This window comes from Myotis yumanensis, unplaced genomic scaffold (genome assembly GCF_028538775.1).
Source record: "Myotis yumanensis isolate MYYU_CA2020_CCGP unplaced genomic scaffold, mMyoYum1.0.hap1 SCAF_9, whole genome shotgun sequence".
In the NCBI taxonomy this organism is placed as follows: Eukaryota; Metazoa; Chordata; class Mammalia; order Chiroptera; family Vespertilionidae; genus Myotis; species Myotis yumanensis.
In genome coordinates, this window is record NW_027223760.1 from 13,028,111 (window position 1) to 13,044,276 (window position 16,166).

A 16,166-nucleotide genomic window follows, 5' to 3' on the forward strand; every position below is an offset into this window, starting at 1 on the left:
GTCACGCTGATCTGGTGCCAAGAGGCCTCGTGGCTCCGCTGATCCCGGTGCTGGGAGGCATATTACCCTTTTACTATATAGGATAGAGGCCTGGGGGCCGGCTGGTTTGCCTTGAAGGGTGTCCTGGATCAGGGTGGGGGTCCCCACTGGGGTGCCTGGCCAGCCTGGGTCAGGGGCTGAGGGCTGCTTTCAGGCTGGCGTTTGTTGACTGAAGCTCCCAACGGCTCCTTTTTTTTCTCTTTTTTTAATTTTATTCTTGGCCAGCTTTAGCTCTGGCTCTAGCTCTGAGGCTTTGTATCTGGTTTGTTTGCCGTTCTATAATTGAAACAATGTATAACTTCAGCTCTGAGATCCTGGCAGGCTGAAAGCTGGTGTCGGGTTTTGTTTAGCTTCTACATTTGCAGCATAGTACATAGTTGCTTAGAGTTGCAACTCAGAGGCCGGCAAGTCAGGCGGGGAACGTTGGAGTCCGCAGTCACTGGAGCAAGCAAGCCTCCCTGTTTGCTTCCAGCTGCCTGGCTGCTGGCCGCCATCTTGGCTGACAGTTCATTTGCATAAGGATATGCTGATTAGACAATGGGAAAGTAGGGGTCGTACGCTAATTACCGTGTTTCTCTTTTATTAGTGTAGATATATATGCAAATTAGGCCAAGACACCATAATGCGTCATGACCATACACAAGGAGGTTGTGAGCACAGGTGAGGCCTGGAGTGGAGAGGGAGACAGAGACAGGGGTGCTGGCGAGCCACCCTTCTGGACTTGGGCCGGCCCCCTGGAGGCAGAGGGGACATGGACAACGACAGGGGGGCTGGCATGCAGCCTCCAAGATGAAGCACAAGCCCGGAGAGGAGACAGAGGGCCCCGCATCCCATGGAAGCAGTGCTGCTCCCTCTGGCCTCCCGCAGTATTGTCGCGGATCCCTCCTGGCTCCAGTTGGCGCCAATGGTTCGCTTCAGCCTCCCTTGGAAGCTGTGCAGGTCCTGGTGGTGCTCTTCAGTTCTTTGGCTCCGCCCCCAAGGCCCCCCCCACCCTCCCAACCCACCTCCAGCAAAAGCAGCAGGTGGCCTACTGCATTCTATATCACAGGATGGGCTACTAGTATCATAATAACTTCCCTTGACAGTACATCAGGATTTGAATCCGCCTATCACATTTCCTTATGTGAAACCACTCCTAGAAATTTTTTACTGCCAAAGCATATACACATCTACACATTTACCTGATGGCGGCTGGGGATGGGGGTCGGGGTGGGGGGCTTCCTCTGGCTACTACCCGCCTTGGGCAAGCTCAGCCCCATCTTCGGCACCACCTCAGCCTGGGCAATAGCCCACTTGCCCTGGCCGTTGCCTAGGTACCTGGAGCAGAGCACCCCTACCCGTGGGTCCAGCACATGGGCACCTACCATATGGGCACAGAGCTGGAGCTGGAGGCTGCATGAGTGGTCTGGCCCTACTGTCCCCTCCGATGGGAGTGCAGGCAAGGAAGAAGGGAGAGCTGAGGGGGGAGGTGCTGGGGCCAGGCAGGAGGTGCAGGCCTGCGGAAATGGGTGCAGGGAGAAGGCCCATTGCAATTGCTGAGGCCCTTCTGCATCGTCTTCAGCCTTTTCTTCCCTCTGACTGTGTGACCAGAACTGACAATGGGTGGAGCACAGTTAGTCAAGGGAGCTTTGTCTCCAAGGAGCATGGAAGAGACTGAGCCCATGAAGGGGCTGCTATGGGGAGCCCAGTGGAGTTGGGATAGGTTGGGGTGTGGCGGGTCCTTAGGTAGCCCAGGCACCTCTGTACTGTGGCATGTATCTCATCAGGGCCTCCCTCCGTGTATCCCTTTCCAGCTTGGAGAGGAAAGCAGGGGAGCCCCCAAAGGTGTCCCCCTCCTGCCCCTTCGATGCCAAAAGATCCCGAGGGTATTGCGGGGCGGGGGGGGTGGGGGAGGGGGGGTGCGGGGGAGGAACTTATGCAACCCAAGCAGGCCAGGGCAGCAGTTAATCCACTCCATCCACAAACAGCCCTGCCTCTGACTTAAAACCCTAAGCCAAAGTGCTGTAGATTTTAGGAAAAAAAAAACTCAGTACTAATCAGATGTCCTATTTACATTTGACTCTTTCTTCTAAAGCCCTTCTATAAGAGGCAAAGGATTGAATATTTTCATGAGAGTTTATTTAAATCTTTGGTAGATAATTTTAATGGAAGGCTACATGCGATCAGTATTGGAAGCAAAATCTTAACCAAAATTTCCCTCCTCCAAGCATCCTAGCAAGAAGTCATCTCTAAAATTTTTAAAGTAAAGGTTCTGTCAGGTATTGCCTAAAATGAAAAAACAAAAACAAACAAGCAAAAAGCCTGTGTTGTAAGGCAGAAAAATTCTGCTCAGAGAGTTAGTAGTTTAACAAGGGGAGGGCTTGATGATGTATCCGGAAAGTTGAGTTTTAAATGAAAGAAAAAAAGAGAGGTGCCCACCACCCCAACACACACTGGAAACAGACCCTTGTCCAACTTACCCAAAGGCTCCTCGGCCATGCCAACTCCGAGACTCCTGCACTCAGGATGACCCACCTGTAAAGCACAGAACTTCAGCTTTGCTTCTGAAGTGATGCAACCACAATACCTTCATTTTCCCTTTCTTCAAGGTCAGAAAGATCCTGAAGCTGTAAGGATTTGAAGTAAAGCCCCTTGCCAGAGTCTCAATGTAGACTTCAAAATGTTTTGTTATTAGAATAAAAACTAAATTCCAACAATCCCAGCTACCAGTTGAGGTGTTCTGCAGCTTCAAAATCAAGTAAGACTTGCAGATGAATTACTAGATATAAACAATTGTTTTTATAAGTACCATAGAAATACTGGAGAAAATTATGGACACCATCACCCAAGTCTATGAAATTATTATTAATTCTAGCTGGCAGTCCAATACTCAGATACTTCCACTTACAAGTCTCCCACATCTCCTCCCCACAACCCAGGTCTATTCTTGTCTCTAAAGTCGAGAATTTCAATGTTGAAAGGAGTCTAGTTAGTCCAGTGGTCATCAAGCTCATTAGTCGACAGAGCCAAATATCAACAGTACTTCTTCAAAATAGACTCGCCCAGGCCAAAAACAGACTTCTGCGGGTGGGCCACAAAGTTTCAATCGCACTGTACTTGCACACCCACACGTGGTATTTTGTGGAAGAACCACACTCAAGGGGCCAAAGTGCCGCATGTGACTGGAGAGCTGCAGTTTGCCAACCACGGAGTCAGTCAAAGAAAATCCACAAAGTTTACCTTGATGATTCTTTTTTCCAATCATTGAAAACAAAGTAGTAAATTGCCAGTTCTTAGCACTGGGAGCTGTTTATGGCAAGAGCCTCATGTTGAACTGCCCTATGTCTGATGCCAAGGTGAACCAAAAGACAGAAGAGATAGACCTAAGAATATCACAAAACAGACACAGAGACTTATTTTTAACACACCAGAAATTTATCAATATCAATTTCATAGTGATTGTGAATATCAAATAGGAGACAGCATTTTAAGCAATGACTTCAAAGTAAACTATAAGTGTTAGGTGGCTCAGGAAGCGGCATAGAGAACAAAAGAACCAAACGATTAAAGAGGAGGGAAGGAGGGGAGTTTAATGCTTCGTTCTGGGGCGAGACCCACCAGCCCAAAAGGTGGGGCCAGTAAATTCGCGCCCCCATGGAGGGAGGGGCTTCTTTTTTATACAGGTGTTTGATGAGGGGTGGGGGGCCTGAGTTGAGGAAGTCTCTGCTGCAGGGATCATCAAGGTATTCAGCTGAGGAAGTCTCTGCCACAGGATGTGGGCAGGGTATTCAGGAAGGAGTATCTGTGTGGGGGTCGTGTGGATTCCAGGGAGGGTCCGGCTGGTTTGCCCTGAAGGGTGTCCCAGATCAGGGTGGGGGTCCCCACTGGGGTGCCTGGCCAGCTTGGATGAAGGGATAATGGCTGTTTGCAGCCTGTCACATCCCCTTCAGGGTGGTGGTCCCCACTGGGGTGCCTGGCCAGTCTGGGTGAGGGGCTGAGGGCCATTTTCAGGCTGGTGGGTGACTGAAACTCCCAACCTCTCCTTTTTTTCGTTTCTTTTTTTATTCTGGGATTTATTTACCTTCTATGGCTGTCACTGGAACTGAGAGCTGGCTTTAGCTCTGAGGCTCGGCTCCAGCTCTAAGACCTCAGCTGCTGAAAGAAGGTATCTGGTTTGTTTGGCTTCTATAAGTAAAACACTGTTGCAACTCCAGCTCTGAGGCCTAGCTGGCTGAAAGCAGGTATTTGGGTTTGTTTAGCTTCTATAATTGCAGCATTGTTTCTTAGAGTGCAGCCTAGAGCCCAGCAGCAGCAGGCGGGGAACCTTGGCTTCCTCCTTCACTGGATCAGGAAAGCCTCATGTTCACTTCAACTGCCTGGCTGCCAGCTGCCATCTTGGTTGGCAGTTAATTTGCATATCACCCTGATTAGCCCATTGTAAGTGTGTCAGAGGTATGGTTAATTATCATGTTTGTCTATTATTAGATAGGACTAGAGGCCAGGTGCACAAAAATGTGTGCACTGGCAGGGGAGTGGGGGTGGGAGGATGTCCCTCAGCCCCACTTGTGCCCCCCACCCCCATCTCACAGAGAGATAACCACCTGCTGGCTTAGGCCCACTCCCTGGGTGGCAGATGACAGGCCAGATCCCTCAGTGCCTGCCCCACCTCCCCAGGTCACACACACAGCAGGGCCGATCCGGGGGTTGGGCCGCCGGCCCAGGTTGGGTTGCACACAGGACTCCCTGGGCAGGTCAGGCGATCGATGCATCCCCACCCGGCCGCCCCGGGAAGGGTCGCACAAGGGATGCCTGGATGGAGGCCGGGCGGGCTGGCCAATCGCTGCTGCACCACCCGGCCGCCCCGGGTCAGGTCGCACAGGGACACCCGCCGTCCTGGGTCACAGATAGCAGGCCCAGATAATGGCAGGCCAGACAGGATGGTGCTGTCCTGCCCTGCCTGCAGTATGCAAATTCCCCTCCATCTTTGTTGGCAGTTAATTTGCACATCACACTGATTAGCCAATGGGAGGCTTAGTGAAGGTACAGTCAATTACCATGTTTGTCTATTATTAGGTAGGATGGGTACCCAAAGGCAGTAAATTATTTTAGTCATCCCAACCTGTAGCTCCTGTTTCAGGCTATAATCTGAACAGAAAAAAATGGACCCGTCACCAAGGTAGGATCTTAATTTGCAGCACTCCCCTTCCCAAGTTACTGACCCCTATTAGAAGATACTTCTGCATAAATTTTATAAGCAACTAAAAGTTCATCTGCATCTAAGGTTCAAAGCTGCTTTCAGAATGCAAATCTTCAGTGTTAACTCTCTAAATAACTTACACATTAATGTGGATTTCTCATATCACTAGCCCTTTCTTAAAGGTGTATTTAAATTTTTAATGGTGTAGGACTGCAGGTCCTCAAATTCAACATCATTTTGTTGTGTTATAATGTCCACAGGAACTTAACTCTTGTCTTATTAATCTATACAGTAAAATTGGTTTTGTTTTACATCATTTCACTTAAAAGTTGCAGAACATACTAGCATGTTATGTAAGCACTTAGTGTATATGAACGGATTTATAAGATTCCAATAATACAAATAAAGTCAAATAATTTTTTATTAAGGTACTGGTGCATCTTCCTCTATCACTAGTTTGTAAGCTCTTCAAGTGCTAGAAGGAACCATTACCTTATTTTCTCATCCCCAGAACCAAACACAGTTCTTGGCATATGATAGGAGATTGATGGTCTGTTGATTGGGTGAATGAATGAAATGAGCAAATATGAAAATGAAATTACTTTTTCCAACTGAAGCTGCCTGCTAAGAAGCAGTGCTGAAGACAAATTTTTAAATGCTGACTGCTGCAGGCAACGCCAGCCTGTACAGTGAATCAGTGAAGCAGCTCTGGACAATAAGGAAGCTTCCGAAGCTGGTCCCTCGGGAGTAGAGACAGTTGTCACCTAGTGTAACCTGGCCACACTGCTTGCTGGCAACCATTTTCCTTCATGATACTGAAAAAAACAATCTCTCTGATGTCTTAGGGCTTTCCTTGATTGTAAGACATTACTCACTTTCTGAATTTATAAGAGTTTAATCATGTGTACCTGCCAAAATATAAAGGTACACATACTCACTAATAAGGCCCTGAATTACAAAAATCTACTACAATGCCCTCTTTTCTCAACTATATATTAATGAAAGGACAGAACGGGGCTGATAACCATATCCCTAACTCTTCTTCAAGCAAAAGCCATAGAATGTATCAGTTGCTCAGCCAGCTCTTTTTTTTTTTTTTTAATATTTTATTGATTTTTTACAGAGAGGAAGGGAGAGGGATAGAGAGTTAGAAACATCGATGAGAGAGAAACATCGATCAGCTGCCTCCTGCACATCTCCCACTGGGGATGTGCCCGCAACCCAGGTACATGCCCTTGACCGGAAACGAACCTGGGACCTTTCAGTCCGCAGGCCGACGCTCTATCCACTGAGCCAAACCGGTTTCGGCAAGCCAGCTCTTATCTCAGCCAATAGGAACGCAAGGAAACTAGCCCAAGGCCAAAAGTATGCTAGCTACCTCCTGTCTTTGTGTAACCAGACCCTAGCTGCACCCTGCCCTTGCGTCACTAGCCCCCAGCCTTCACTCAACCAACCGGAATCAACCAAATCAGTGGTCAAAGTGTGCCCCCACCCCCCAACCCCTAGCCCTATAAATTCTTTGTTCTCTTGGAACTCGGGGCTCTCTCTTGCATCCAGAAATGGAGGCAGGAGGGGGACCAAGTCCCAGGCTTGAATAAAAGACCCTTTGCTTTTGCATCGGAAAAGGCTCCCTGGTGGTGGATTATTGGGGACCCCGAACTCTGGGCATAACAATTCACATGTGGAACATTTCCGTCAATACTCTGTCAGTGTGGGCTTTATGCTATGAAAATCTCAAAACCTAAAGCTTATGCAATGAATTGGTCTTAATGTCCAATTGAGAGGGGAAGAAATGTATTATAATAGTTACCAAGGAATTGTTTCCTGATCTTTCCAGTACCTGTAACACCTGAGTGGCTGTGTGAAATGGCTACAGGCTTGAACCAGGTAGATCGGCGTCTGAAAATTAATGTCTGCCGATCATCTTTTCAGCGACAGCACTGAAGAAGGTGGTGAGCAGGGTACACAAGTGAAGGTGGTCTACCTGAGTCACATCTGAGGAGAGTTCTCAGATTCAGTAGAGGTGAAGTCAGTGAGGAAAGGAATATGGGTAAGAATAGGCAGCAAGGTCAGTAAAAAGCCAAATGTTGAAGTCAATCAGAGAAGCTTATGAAGACATAATTATAACGTGAAAAGTCTGGGAAATCTAAGCCTCATTCATTCATTCAGAGGAATGAAAATGGTCCATGAGAGATTGGGTGACTGGGAAGACATCAACCAAAGAACTTGCATGCATATATGCATAGCCCATGGACAGAGACAATAGTGTGGTAAAGGCCTGGGGTGGGGAGTGGGGAAGGACTGGAAGGGATCAATAGGGGGAAAGGAGGATATATGTAATAATTTCAACAATAAAGATTTTTTTAAAAAGTCATGGCTAATAATAATAAAAATATAATGGTCCATGAAAAAAAGAATGATGGTTGATTTGAGGCACATGCCTGGTAATTTACTATACTTCTGGGGCTCTGTGAAGGTCAAATTCGACAGCACTTAAACGGAATAATGTTTCGACAATGCATTAAAGAATGTTTAGACATTTTTCTGGGAACTGAAGGGAGTTCTGAATAGGCAGTTTGGGAGTGATGATAAAGAATCCTTTGGGTTATAACTCATGAGAAATTTGGTCAAGCACACATATCTTAAAACCACATCATAGTAAATGCAAGCAAGATTCTTCCTGTGAACATATCTTAAATTAAGGGGCAGCATAAAATGACATGGGGCTTTAACATGATTAAATTTGGGTTTGACCTCCAGCTTCCACCGGTATTGTCAGGAACCTTAAGTAAGTCCCTTCCCCCTCCTGAGTTTACGTTTCTTTATCTAAATAATAATCATCATTATCATAGTAATAAAATGGGATCCAGCGGAAGGGTGTAGGGAGGCATCCGCAGGCGTTCTGTAAGCCCTGCAAATGGCAGCCTGTTACCCTGAGTTCAGTGCTTCCTGCGGTGGAGCTGGGAGTGTGCACCTGGGCCCCTTCACTGGAGATTTCGGGGAAAGCTGCTCTGGTCTCAGGCCTTGGGCTCCGTGGGCATCCCTGGCTGAAGAGCATGAGCCTCCATGATGGCACGGGAACCGGGCGGCCCTGCAGCCAGGAAGGCCAGCTGGGAGCACCCTTAGGACGCTTTGGGTGGTCTCCGGCCATTTAAGGAAATGCCACCCGGAAAACAAAACCACCCTTTCCGGCCTCTTCCCCAAGGCACCTGCGGAGGGTTCATTTCATGAACCAATTTTGTCTGGAATCCTAACATTTGACAAGCACGAGGAGGCCACCTGAGCTGCGGTGGAGAGTTCTCTCTCTCAAATATCAGTCCCTGGAGCAAGGGCCCGCTCAGAGGACATGAGGCGGCTGAGGTGCCGAGGCTGGACTCCGGGGCTGACATTCTGGCCCCGTTGACCGGAAGCCGTGACTCCATCCCTCCCTCCACCCTGGGCTCAGCTCCCAAACCGCCATGGTTTTGTTACTGTCAGTGGGATTCTCAAAAGGCACCACCAAGTACTCCATTCCACCATCAACTGTCAACGGCTGCTGCAAAGGGCACCAACTCCCGCATTCCATTCACCTCCAACTGTCAACGGCTCCCTCAAAGGGCACCAACTCCTCCATGTGTCCAGGCCAATGGTCTGGCAGGGGGTGGACAGCAAGCAGGCAAGGACAATGCTGCACTTGACCCTCCCTGCAGGTCCCTGAGGGTCCCCAGCTTTACCCTACAGGGGTGTGGTGTGGGGGAGACAGACCCTTTTTGTCCTTCCAGAATCCATCCTCACCCCCAAGTAAAATGATCCTTGGGAGGCTCAAGGGCTGCCTAGGGGATTCTGAAGAGGAAGTGGGAGAAAAAAAATTCAACTTTCATTCCTATTGATTTGTATTTTACTCTTTCAATTTTTAATTTATGTGTGTGTTTTTTTCAAATAAGCAGCACATTCATATGCTTTAAAAAGATAAAGATACAAGGATCTCAAAGAGATATTGGTACCCCCATATTCATAGCAACATTCTTCACAATAGCAAAAAGGTAGAAGCAAAGGTAACAAGGGAGGACAGAATAAACAAAATATGGTATATACACTGAAATATTATTCAGTGCCCCACTTGCTACAATATGAACTTGGAGGACACTATGCTATGTGAAGAAAGTCAAAGACAGAAAGGCAAATACCGTATGATCCCATTTGTATAAGGTGTCAGAGTGGTCAAATTCACAGGATAGAAAGTAGAGTGGGGGTTGCCAGGGGTTGCAGAGCAGGCATGGGTAGAGTTTCAGTTTTGCAAGATGAAAATATTCTGGAGATGGATGGTGGTGATCATTGCACAACACTGTGAATGTACTTAATGACACAGACCTGTGCACTAAAAAACTTATGATGGGCCCGGTCAGTGTGGTCAGTGGTTGAAAGTCTATGAATCAGGAGGTTACAGTTCAATGCCCATTCAGGGCACATGCCTGGATTGTGGGCTCAATCCTCACTAGGGTGTGTGCAGGAGGCAGCTGATCACTGATTCAATCTTCATGGATGTTTCTATCTCTCTCTCTCCATTGCTCTCTGAAATCAATAAAAATATAGTTTTTAAAAGGGTTAAGATGGTCAAGTTTATGGCTTGGCACTTTATCAAAATTTTTAAAATAAGAAAAATGCAAAGAGTACAGAAGTCACTCTTCCACTTCTGTCCAACAGCCATCCAATTTCTTCACCCGAAACACCTAACATCACCAGTCTTTGTGTATCTTTCCAGATTCTGTGTATATACACGCAAATCCATATTAAGATATAGACAGGTTCATATGAGGAGGAATCAACGCCCAATACACAGTGATACAGGGGTTCAGTGAGACAGACTTGAGACCCTTTGAGCTCCTATATTAACGAATGATGCCCTTATAATGGTTGCAACTTGACTCCATGCTCCGAGTCGTGCTCTGTATTATATCAGCCAGGCTAACAACCTATAGGTTTTGTGGGCATAAAAGTCCTTGAACCCAGCATGTAAGAGGACAAAAGTGTGAATATAGTATTGGTTATTTGAGGTGGGGGGGGGGTTCCAATCAAAATAACAGAGCCCTGGCCAGAGTGGCTCTGAGGCTTGTATGTTCTCTCGTACTCAAAAGGTTGTATGTTGGACTCCTGGTCATGGCAAACGCTAGGGTTGCAGGCTCAATCCCTGGCAGGGGACATGCAATCAATGTTTTTTTCTCATATTGATGTTTCTTTCTCCCTCTTCTTTATCTTCTCTCTCACATTTTTCAAATATCTTTTAAGTATTTAAAATAGCAAAACAGGATTTACTCAATCCCTCTGTTTCCATAGAAGGGGATTAAGCCAGACTTAGTTGGACCATGTGTCGTTTGGCTGCAGGTCCTGTGGAGAGGGAGCCTGCATGGAATGCATCAAGCTTATAGGGAAGGTGAGGCAGGGACATCTATACCACCACCATGAAAGCTGTTGGATGAAAGAAATTATCTCATTAGAAAAGGGGACTGTTTTTCCATTACTTGCTGGTACCTGCGGAGCTAGCGATCTGGTGAGCCACTGGAAGGGGTCAGGAAATGAGTCTCCAGGACGATACCATTTGTTTCTCCTCACCTCCTGGATTCCCCACACCTCACTGATCCCCGTTCCCAGGCTGTGCCTTAAACACACTATGTATTTGCTGGCTCACTGGTCAACCCAGAGAAAAACACTTGTTTTCATTCTCTGTAAGGAACTTTGGGAGGTAACTTGGGCAGGCACCAAGAGAACAGCATCTTCAAACTAATTAACCACATAGGAACTGGAGGCCCTTGCACTCTGCCTAGAACCCTACCTAACCATTTCAGATAAGAATTCCAAATTGTCCCCATTGATTCTTATTGAAAATCTCATCCTCATTAGACAATCCTTGTTGTGTAGCTTCTGTGCCATGTTTTGCTTATATGTGGCATTGAGACATCTAAACATATCCCTTAGCCAAGGCGGCCGCTTTCTCCAGCAAAAGGCCTTTTAGAAACACACACATAAATATGAATTCTCTGTTTCCCTTGTTTCTCCTGCCACAAAATATGCTGGGCTGTTTCCCAGTCCCTCTGCTTCACTGGGGGGCGCTGTGCTATTGTCCTGTGTGTGGTTGGTACCATTCTTCATCTCATATTGCTAAGCCACCAGCATTTATCTGTGGTCATTTAGGTCAATTATTAAATCTTGTTCACTCAGAATTTCTTTTACTTACACAGGCATTTAAATATCATGACTTAATGTGGTTTAGCAATGACTCTCCTCTCTTTGCAAGAGTGGAGGACCATTATCACTTGGTGTCATGCAGCCAAGGATCTGTGTTGGATACAGCAGGAAGTTGGACAGTTACTGCTCACACATTTTTCTTTAGCCTATATCTCCAGCAACTCCCTGGCAGCTATCCAACAGTTTTGAGGGGTTTCTGTTGTTTGTTTTTCAAAGACTTTTGATTCTTTATTGTTTTTATTGATTTCAGAGAGAGGAAGGGAAAGAGAGACGCTCCACTACCACCCTGACATGTGCCCTGACCAGTAATCAAACAATGGACTCCTGGTAAATGAGACAATATTGAATAAACTGAGCCACAATGGCCGGGCTGGGAGTTTAATTAAAAAAAAAATACCAAAACCTACTGTGAATTTTACACTAGCTTTTAAGGGTGAAGATCCTGCTACACCAGGACAGGGCACATATTTGTGCATGATCTTAAAAGCTTGGGGAGTGAGTAGGCTCAGGGACCCAAATATTCTGACAACCCCAAGGCCTGTTGAGAGGGGCGAAAGTGAATGATCCTCTATGGCAGCAATTCTCCACCTATGGTTCGCCACCCCTTTGGCGGTCGAACGACCCTTTCACAGGGTTCGCCTAAGACCATCCTGCATATCAGATATTTACATGACGATTCATAACAGTAGCAACATTACAATTATGAAGTAGGAACAAAATTAATTTTATGGTTGGGTCACAACATGTGGAACTGTATTTAAAGGGCCAGAAGGTTGAGAATCACTGCTCTATGGATAGGTCACAGTGATAGCTAACCTTTTGAGCTCGGCGTTTCAGCACTGAGCTGACTTAACTCTGGTGCCGTGTCACATATAGAAATTTTTTGATATTTGCAACCATAGTAAAACAAAGATTTATATTTTTGATATTTATTTATATATTTAAATGCCATTTAACAAAGAAAAATCAACCAAAAAATGAGTTCCCCTGTCACCTCTAACACGTGTGTCATAGGTTCGCCATCACTGGATAAAAGGTCAAGTAAGTTATAAATAACTGGTGAGCCAGGGGCACAGAGCACCTGAATAGCCTATACCCCTGGGGGAGGAGGTGTCTGCTAGTTCTCAGGGACTCAGTGTATTGGGGAAACAAGGGAGAGAAGACCTCTTCACCAGGGTGTACCACACTGCTGCTTAAGGAAGTATTGGCTTCCCAAGGAATTCCAGCTTCAGCCCTGCTTTATTTGCCTATGGCCCTTCTTATTTGTATATAAACAGTTGACTATTTACACTATAATTCCTTACCTCAAGGCTAGAGTTAGCTATGAATTGATACATTTCAAATACATGCTTTATTAACTATACCAATAAAAGCCTAGGTCAGGGGTGGACAGCCTTTTTGTGAGTGCATGCCAAAACCAGCAAAATCTCTGACTCAAAATTCTTCTGTGTGCCAAACCTAATTTTTTGAGAACATGTTATGCCTACTTGATATCTCTTAAGGTGTACGTATGTGAAGAACCTTGAAGAGCCCTGACCGGTTTGGCTCAGTGGACAGTGCGTCGGCCTGTGGACCAATTCCGGTCAAGGGCATGTACCTTAGTTGCGGGCACATCCCCAGTAGGGGGTGTGCAGGAGGCAGCTGACCAAGGTTTCTCCCTCAACGATGTTTCTAACTCTCTATACCTCTCCCTTCCTCTCTGTAAAAAAATCAATAAAATATATATTTTTTAAAAAGAAATTTGAAGAAATAATAAAATTCATTCGAGCGACAAAAACAAACTCTATGATGATGAAAAATACATTTATTTTTTAATGTATACATGTACACTGAAGTCTGACAGAAAACTTTATGAGTCTGTTTGATATTATCAGGGGAACTTTTGTTGCTGCATCACTGGTGACAGAGAAATTACATCAGGTTTTTATTTTGTGACCTTCAGAGACATACACAAGCTATTACTTTCATCTCTCAGGCTACTCCTATTACGAGAATTAAGAAAATTCATCAGTGAGAACAAAGATTCACAAGCATATATGGTTGAAAACAAAACACTGGTGGGAGAGAGGAAGACAGGAAGAGTTAAGGCAGAGGCATAGAAATTGCTCTTAGCCTCTCTCCTCAATCCACGTCTATGGACTTTAAAATAATTGTTATGTAAAATTATTTATCTAAGATGCACCTACACTGAATTTATCTGAAAAATAAAAAAGTTGATATTAAGAAAAAAATTGTAAATGGACGATTATAAGAGAGGGTTTAGCGTGCCAGCAAAAGTTACTGGCGTGCCATGTCTGGCATGCATGCCAGGGGTTGTCCACTCGTGGCCTAGGTGGTCCTCACGTCCTTGCACGCGACATCATCACAAGATGGCCACCACAAGATCGCCAAGTGCACAGCAGAGGCGGTGCGCAGTGGCCACTCCACATGGTGAGGCCTAGGGGTCCCATGGCTCCGCATGGTGCGGAGGAAGCCAGTATCAGCATCTCTGCCAACTCATGTGAAGGAGGTGGGTCCCAGTGGAGGAGGCGGGTCGCGGTAGAGGAGGGCAGCTGGGGGCGATCAGACTGGCGGGGGAGGGCATCTAGGTGTGATTGGTTTGGCAGGGCAGCAGTTAGGCATCAATTGGGTTGGCGGGGGAGCTGTTAGGGAGCAATCAGGCTGGCAGGCAGAGGCAGTTAGAGGCAATCAGGCAGGCAGGAAGGCGAGCAGTTAGGAGCCAGGGGTCCTGGATTGTGAGAGGCATGTCCAACATCCCCTGAGGTGTTCCAGATTGGAAAGGGTGCATGCCGGGCTGAGGCACACCCCCCTCCCCTGCACGAATTTCATGCACTGAGCCACTAGTGCTTTCTTAATAATCCTTAAGGTGGGGTTCATTTCTGAGATTTTAGGAAGTACTTTCCCCCTCCTGTCTCTGCAGTAGACTCTGAGTCATTAATGTGTGTTAATGAAGGGGAGGATTTACTCCACTTCCTAGGGTAAGAAGAAAAGAAGAAGGTCAAGGCTTTGACACTTGAAAGGAACAATTAAACTATTCATTATTTCCTCATTTTAGATGAGAATTCTAAGTGTACTCAATTATTTATGTTTTTAGGAACAACTCCTGCTCCTGTGACTTCTGCTTGTGTTTCTTGCCGCCATACAGATTTTTGAGCCAAAAGGGCCGCCTTCTCCAAAATCCACATTCCTAGAAAACAGATGGGGGGACATGAACTGTACATTTGCCCTGCTTTGTCCTGCCACAGTACTTTGTCCTCCTCAAATTTACCTCTATGTCAATGTCTGATGATGACTTGAAATTGGAGAACAAGCTGCTTGGAGGAAAATACCTACCAAGAGTTAGTGATTCATGCCATTCTCTATGACTCTCGCACATAGAGTTCTGGTCTTATTCGGACTAATTGGGTACCTGGGTCCGTCCGTATTCCTGAGCAAAATCACCACAGACCTGGGACCTTGAAAATGATTCCTTGTGTGCTGGGCTTCCAATTCTCTGTGCAGTTTAAAATGGCCCTGCAATGTCTCTGGGAGACCTATGTACGTGGCTTGGCATGGGGTATAGGTAAGATTTTCAGTGTTGCTTACTGCATTTTTAAGCATGTGCAGTGTGGACAAAAGGGGTCACATGCCAACCTGAACAGCTCAGGGGAGGCCTGCATGGCAGTCTTGCAGACTCAGAGACCTAAAGTAACCACAAAAGATGGTCTGAAAATTACATATTTAACTGCAAACAGGTTATAGTGGGTTATCAGGCCTGTATTTTCCCTGACAAAGATCAACTTAGATCTTTACTGAGCCCATTTATCTTTTTGCCTCTAAGATAACATATCTGTGAAATGTCTGGGTAACTTGTAAATTCCTCTTTTTTTCTGGACCCTTCAGGGTGCAACAAATAGCACCAGGACATTCCCTCATTGTTATGTTATGAAGTTAAGCATCAACTGTTAATGATGTGGAACTATCCTGTATCCATCTATGTAAAAGCAGCACATGTCCATCATTTCACTTTTTATCCTATCCCAGAGGTTTCCCTGCTTTGCTTTATCCCACCTCCTTAATCTATCACCAATGGATTTCATGGAATCCACCTACATCCCTTTCCTTTGATTGAAATGTATAAATACAGATGTAACCCGCCATTCTTTGGAGCATTACCTCAATTCCTAGAGGTTCTCCTTCCCAGCATATGTTAACAGTTTGGCTCAAATAAACTCATAAAAATTCTTTACAATGGCTTTTTTACGTTAACAGCAGCAAAAATTCAGCACTCTTCGGGGGGTCACCAACCTGCACCCAATCCTGCACCCAGCCCCTCTCTTTGGCCTGAGCACGCCAACGAACTCCACCACAAATGCCAGGGGTCGTCCACTCCTGGCCTAGGTGGTCCTCACGTCCTTGCACGCGACATCATCACAAGATGGCCACCACAAGATCGCCAAGTGCACAGCAGAGGCGGTGCACAGTGGCCACTCCACATGGTGAGGCCTAGGGGTCCCATGGCTCCGCATGGTGCGGAGGAAGCCAGTATCAGCATCTCTGCCAACTCATGTGAAGGAGGTGGGTCCCAGTGGAGGAGGCGGGTCGAGGTAGAGGAGGGCAGCTGGGGGCGATCAGACTGGCGGGGGAGGGCATCTAGGTGTGATTGGTTTGGCAGGGCAGCAGTTAGGCATCAATTGGGTTGGCGGGGGAGCTGTTAGGGAGCAATCAGGCTGGCAGGCAGAGGCAGTTA